This window comes from Mus caroli, chromosome 9 (genome assembly GCF_900094665.2).
Source record: "Mus caroli chromosome 9, CAROLI_EIJ_v1.1, whole genome shotgun sequence".
NCBI lineage: Eukaryota > Metazoa > Chordata > Mammalia > Rodentia > Muridae > Mus > Mus caroli.
The window spans coordinates 12,917,454-12,925,247 of NC_034578.1; positions in this window are offsets into that span (position 1 = coordinate 12,917,454).

Sequence of the window (7,794 nt, forward strand, 5' to 3'; positions counted from 1 at the left end):
ATTTCTGAGTTCAAGGCCAGCCTGGTCTACAAAGTGAGTTCCAGGACAGCCAGGGCTATACAGAGAAACCCTGTCTCAAAAAAAAAAAAAAATCTAATTTTCTAATTAAGTCTGACCATAGTAACCATTAGTCATTTAATGGAGTTTGAACAACATGCTTTTCTAGTTCAATACATGGGTCTTTCATTTGTTATTCCTTATTGTGATTAGCAGTCTTAGATATTTTGTTACTTTGGCTATTTTGGCATTTTGCTCAATATTTAGTATCCGCTTTTGGTGGTTATACTGTGTTATTCCAATGCTCGCCTTGCTGTACACCCTTCGTCCCCTTTGCTTAGGTAGTTTTAACTTGGTGCTTCTTTCTTATCTGCAGGTGACTCTGAACATATTGCCATATGCTACTAGATGCGTCATCATGTGTCACTACTCATTTGCCAGATGTTGTTCTGCTCTGTTAGGCAGTTATTTAGAGTCACTGATGATTTTGCAAAATGAATCTTGCTAAATTGGAGAGTTTTCATTGTCACATCCTATCTCATTATTATTGCCAAGTGATCTCAAACATTCTAAAAAAACTAAGAGTTGGCATGAACCTATTAGATATACAAATAGCAATGTTTCCTGCCTTCCCTGTACTGACAACCTTGCCCAGTCAGCATCTCAGTTACACAGAAGTTAAAAGAGGAGTCCCTGACTCAACAGAGAGACTAGAGTACCAAGAGAACCACAATGGCTGCTTTCTACACTGAGTGAGAAGAACAGTTCAGTTTTTCTCTGGGCTAAATGGTGAGTTAACACTAAGACTTTATTAAAGAGAGGCTAGAAAACACTTCATCGTCTCTTTGTGGAATAGTTCAACAACTGTTGACCTATATTTGAAATTTTAGTATCAATTTTCTTTTACACAGTTATATAGTTGATGGGTGGGAGAGAAGTTATACTCTATAGGTATCAAATGAAAACACCTTAATCTGATATCTTTTATTATATACCCATTTTAACCTTGAGACCTTTGCTGGTTTCTCAATGAATGAATATTCATGGAATATTTCCATGATAGCATGAGCTACTTTTGGTTGCACTGATACAATAGTATGAATAAGGCAAATTATAAAAGGACAAGTTTAGTTGAGGTTAAAGTTCCAAAAGGACAGCCCATAATGACAGGGGAGATGTAGCAGCAAGCAGGAGGAACTGGAGTCTGAAAGGTTGCATCTGAGTTTCAGAAGGGAATCATCATGAACTGGACATAGGGTAAGGCTATATATCTTCAGAGCTCACCCTTCAGTGACAAGCTTCCTTAAGCAAAGCTCCACTACCTACGTATTCTAGGATCTGCCCTAACAGTGTCACTAATAAGAAATCAGGTGTTCAAATACACATGGCTATGGAGACATTCTTCATTCAAATCACCACAATAGGAGTCACTACTGACCTCCATAAAAAGAACTCTTGTGAAGAGCTGTGTCCTTGGCATGTAAAGAGCAGAGAGAAGGTGGAGAGGAGAGTTGAGAGAAAAGGCAGCAAGCTTGCTTCCTGAGGGCTGCCTCTTTCCCTTAGTACCAAATGTTAGCAGTGTTTGGAAGTGAAATGTGTGTGGTGCTTCTACAATACTTGTAACTTTTCCTACTGAGAATCGAGATTCGTGAAAATAGGGTTTTGTCCAGAAGCTTCTTTGAACCTCTTTTTTTTTTTCCCTATCTAATGTCAGCTTCTAGTCTGTTTGTCCCTACAGTGGGTGGTAGAACTTCCCTCTAAAGACACCAGTGATGGATCATAATTAATTTTTGTTGTTGTTGTTTTGTTTTTCTGGAAAAATAGAAAATTCTTTAAAAAATATGTTTATCAAGGATGACCTTGCCATCAAAAATGCATTTGAAGTCATAACAGCAGGATATGGATTCAGAGAGGAGCTTTGGTGTTTACCACCACAAAGGAAAATATCAGACACTAATGGTTGATGACAGTCCTCACTGAAAACTAGGTTGAGACAAGAAAAAAACAACAACAACAACAACAAAAAAAAAACAAAACGTCAAGCTAAGCCAAAACTGCTACTCCAGCAGAGAAAGCCTCACAGAGTAGCATGGAGATGTTTTAGAAAACATTCTTATTCCTCTTCTGTGAATTCAAATTATTGCAAGAAAACATGAAGATCTTATATTGTAGAGGTTGGAAATAAAATAAGAAATTGTGGGGTTGAAAATTGGTGGTGGGCTTAATAAGTAGCCCAAGCCCTTTTACTCCTCTTTGGATGGAAACTGGCAGAATTGCATGTCTTTTTGAGCCTGGTATATATTTATTGTTGGAATAACTGCTGCACATTGAACACTCTGTAATAAATACAGAAATATATTTAATGTCTGTGTTACTTTTCTTGATCGTCATTATACCCTCAGAAAGTCAGCATTCTTATGCTATAGTTAAAAAATAAATATATACTTAGCCAGGCATGGTGGTGCAGGCCTGTTATCCTACCATTTTGGAGTAAATGCAGGAGAATCATAAGTTCAAGTTTAGGCTGCAATATCTAGTGAATTTCTAGCAAGATGCTGATACAGTACTTTGACACCATAATCACAACAAGACAAACAAAGGCTGGAGGAAGCTGCAGTCTCACAGCTACAGTGTAATAGCTACTAGAGGCTTAAGAGTCAAGTTCAGTTTTAAAATACTCTGTTCTTGCTTCCAACTCTTATACTTCTGGGCCCCTGTGTACATATCCTAGAGCTTCTTTGTGGTGTTTGCTCAGCCTCTCTGCCTCGAGTGGTGGTCATCAATCTCCTACCTGCTCAGCTCATGATACATTGAGGCTTCTGATTGGCACTTTTGGACATGACCCTCCAGACAGACTAAACTTTGTGTAAAGATACAAGAATATACTTGATTAGAATATTCTTTTGGTTCTATCTTTTTCTTTCCTATCTAATTTCCATCCATTATAGACTCATCCCAGCAGCCAATTGTCAAATTATCATCTGAAGTTCTACTTGTCATTAGCCTGACCTGAGAAAAGGCTATTGTCCTTGAATATCCTCTTCATCTATGAGGCATGGCATCTCAGTGCAGAATTCCAAAACACGTGACATTCAAATGTACAAAGCATCAAGCTAATAATGACCTATCTCTTCTAGGTTATATGCAAGATCTTCTTATACAACATTGTCCACACACTTCAGGCAGGAGCTAGGAAAAGGCAATACATAGACATTTAAGATTAAATGGTCTTTCCTGGAGAGATGGTTCAGTAATGAAAGCACTTGTTGCTCTTGCAAAATACACCAGTTTAGTTCCCAGTATCCATGATCTTTAGTGACTCCTGTTACAATGAACTTTAGCTGGAATCAGTTACACATTTGGTTCATACACATACATGCAAGAAACTACTCATACACAATAGAAGCAAACTATTCTGAAATGAAAGTCTATTGATCCTATGAATCAATGCATGCTAATAAACTCCAATTTATTTTTATTTATATGTTTGTTTCTTGTGTAAGAGCATGACATACGTGGAGGGTGTATGTGTATGGGCTCTTGAAGTAGTCAGAAAAAATAGTAAGATTCCCTGTATCTGGAGGTGCAGTTAGTTTTGAGCAGCTCCATGTGGGTAGTAAGACCCAAACTCGAGTCCTCTGGAAGAGCAAGTGCTTTAGTTTTTGAATCATCTCACCAGCCTCCCTAGATAAGCATTTTGATTCACATCAAAGAAGTATGTTCTCTGTTTTATAAAGACATACTATAGTCTAGTGATTAATAATAATTATAAGATGTCTTCCAGGCTCCCATCCTAGCTCTGCAGTCATCCTCAGAATAGCCTTGAACAAGCTTCTTTACCTTTTCTGTCTTAGCTTCTTATCTAAAAAATAGAAGGAAAATATTGCATAGCTCCTAGGGTTTTCATAAGAATTGGAGTACTGATAAAGAGCATCTTAAATTGACATATGATGAGTGCTTAGTAAACATTGTCTATTATTTTACATCTCATAAATTTCATATACTTATGACCAATTCAGGTAGACTTTGCTGTACTGAAACATCATTGTTTCATATTTTGCAGGAATAACGTCTTCCCCTTGATCACCTTGTGTTGCCAATGCCTCAACTAGAAGAAACTCTGATTTTTTTAACCTGAGAAATGGTTTAAGTGCTTTAATAGTCTGCCTAAAATGTGTATGTCAGTGTTCAAAGAATTCTATGACCATTGTCACATCACTTACTGTCAAGATATCTTCATTGGCACAACCTTGTCATGGATATTCCCTGGATCCCTCACACTTTAACCCTAGCATCCTGGCTTCTAACATCCTGTCCCTGAATTTAAGTGTGAATCTCCTGTCATATATATACAAACATATAGTATGTAGTTCTCTGTGATTATGCCTTTCGTTTGGCATAGATATTTTTGTTTGTTTGTTTTGTTTTTTGGGTTTTTTTTTTGTTTTTGTGAACTGTCTACCTGTATTACAGTCCATCACCAAAAATCTCATGTCTTGTGAACACTGGAATAAGTGCAAAAAAAAAAGGATGGACATCAATAGACAGCGAGAAGGGAGAAATGGGAGGAAGACTCCCTTGAAGATGGATGGTCATGTGACTGTGGCTATGCTACTTTATTATTTTTTTTTTAGATATTTTCTTTATATACATTTCAAATTTTAATGCTATCCCGTAAGTTCCCCATACCCTCCTCCCACCCAACTCCCCTACCCAACCACTCCCAGTTCTTGGCCCTGGCATTCCCCTGTACTGAGGCCTATAAAGTTTGCAAGACCAATGGGCCTCTCTTCCCAGTGATGGCCGACTAGGCCATCTTCTGATACATATGCAGCTAGAGACACGAGTTTTGGGGTGTGTGTATGGGTACTGGTTAGTTCATATTGTTGTTCCACCTATAGGGTTGCAGACCCCTTTAGCTCCTTGGGTACTTTCTCTAGCTCCTCCATTGGGGGCCCTGTGTTCCATCCAATAGCTGACTGTGAACATCCACTTCTGTGTTTGCTAGGCCCCAGCATATCCTCACAAGAGACCGCTATATCAGGGACCTTTCAGCAAAATCTTGCTAGTGTATGCAATGGTGTCAGCGTTTGGAGGCTGACTATGGGATGGATCCTCGGGTATGGCAGTCTCTAGATGGTCCATCCTTTTGTCTCAGCTCCAAACTTTGTCTCTGTAACTCCTTCCATGGGTGTTTTGTTCCCAATCTAAGAAGGGGCAAAGTGTTCACATTTTGGTCTTCATTCTTCTTGAGTTTCATGTACTCACTGATAAGTGGATATTAGCCCAGAAACTTAGAATACCCATTATATAAGATACAATTTGTTTGACATAGTTTTGAGGTTTATCTGTTATAGCTTGTGTTTGCACTTAATACCCTTTTAAGTGATATTCTGTATTTTTTATTGTTTAACACGTTCAGATATTTATACACTGAATTTCTACTCAGTTCACACCCTTCTTTCTCTTCTCTCATTCTCCCTCCTCCTTTTCCCACTGAATCTCTTTGCAACAAGTTCCCTCCCTACCTTCACCTCTTTGTTTTGTATGTGGCTCACAGAGCTCAATTAGAGTTGCTTTAATTAGAGTATGGGTGGTAGGTTCATTGCTGAACAGTTTCATATTCTGTTCATTCATTTGTTAGTTGATAGCAATATATTTTTCCCTATCCTTTGGTGATTATGAACAGCACTAAGAAATTCATGTAAGTGCTTTTGTATAAGTATTTCAACCTTCATGGTATTGTGAGACATATGGAATATGATAACGCCACATAGTAACTTTTCAGTGAACTACCAAAGTGTCTTTCAAAATGGTTACATCAATTTGATATTCCACCAGCAATGTCTACCTTATCGGTTTAATGTTGAGTCCCTTCTCATAATTTATAGACTGAAAAGTCATTAACAATGTGATGGTGAAAATAAGTGGTGTCTTTAGGAGACTGAGAAAACTTCAGGGTACAGCCTCCATGAAAGAGATTAGTGACTTTAATGAAGATTAGAGATATTTTTTGCCTTTCACATTTCTTGAGACAAGAGAACAAAGGGACAATTTACTAATGAGTTAGCCCTCATCAGACATTGAATCAACTGTCTTTGTTTTGAGGATTTGTTTTGAGCTTTTTCTATCCAAGTCATAGGAAATCAATCTATGATACTTATTAAATATCCACATTTGTATATATACCAAAAGATATTTCATATACTGGTAACAATTTTACTGTTTGTCATTACTTTTTGAATGCAGTGGGAGACCCTTTACATGTTATCTTACATTTTAGAAATGATGATAAGAATAGGAATCCTTTCTCATGGTCATTTATTTGTCTATATACTGTAGAGAAATATATGAAAGCAGTGCTAAGAGAAAAATTCATAGCTCCGAGTGCCTCCAAAAAGAAACTAGAGAGAGCATATATTAGCAGCCTGGCAGCACATCTAAAAGTTCTAGAATAAAAGGAAGCAAATTCACCCAAGAGGAGTAGACAGCAGGAAATAATCAAACTCAGGGCTGAAATCAACCAAGTGGAAACGAAAAGAACTATTCAAAGAATCAACCAAACCAGGAGCTGGTTCTTTGAGAAAATCAACAAGATAGATAAACCTTTAGCCAGACTAACTAGATGAAACAGAGAGAGTAATCCTAATTAACAAAATCAGAAATGAAAGGAGACATAACAACAGAACATGAGGATATACAAAAAAACATCAGATCCTATTACAAAAGGCTATACTCAACTGGAAAATCTGGATGAAATGGACAAATTTCTAGACAGATACCAGGTACTAAAGTTAAATCAGGATCAGATTAAGGATCTAAGCAGTTTCAGGTCCCATAAAGAAATAGAAGCAGCCATTAATAGTCTCCCAACCAAAAAAAGCCCAGGATCAAATGGGTTTAGTGCAGAGTTCTATCAGACCTTCAAAGAAGACTTAATTACAATTCTCCTCAAAATATTCCACAAAATAGAAACAGAAGGAACTCTACCCAGTTCATTCTATGAAGCCATAATTACTCTGGTACCTAAACTACATAAAAACCCAACAAAGATANAGAACTTCAGACCAATTTCCCTTATGAATATCGATACAAAAATACTCAATAAATTTCTCAAAAACTGAATCCAAGAACATATGAAAGCCATCATACAACATGATTAAATATGCTTCATCCCAGGGATGCAAGGATGGTTTAATATACGGAAATCCATCAAAGTAATTCACTATATAAACAAACTCAAAGACAAAAACCACAGGATCATCTTATTAGATGCTGAAAAAAGCATTTGACAAAATCCAACACTCATCAATGATAAAAGACTTGGAAAGATCAGGAACTCAAGACCCATACCTAAACATAATAACAGCAATATACAGCAAACCAGTAGCCAACATCAAACTAAATATAGAGAAGCTTGAAACAATCCCACTAAAATCAGGGACTAGACAAGGCTGTCCACTTTCTCCCTACCTATTCAATATAGTACTTAAAATCCTACCAGAGCAATTCCACAATAAAAGGAGATCAAGGGGATAAAATTTGGAAAGGAAGAAGTCAAAATATCCCTATTTGCAGATGATATGTTAGTATATATAAGTGACCCTAAAAATTCTACCAGAGAACTCCTAAACCTGATAAAAAGCTTCAGTGCAGTAGCTGGATATAAAATTAACTCAAACAAATCAATGGCCTTTCTGTACACAAAGGATAAACAGGCTGAGAAAGAAATTAGGGAAACAACACCCTTCACAATTGTCACAAAAAAAATATAACATATCTTGGTGTGACTCTAAC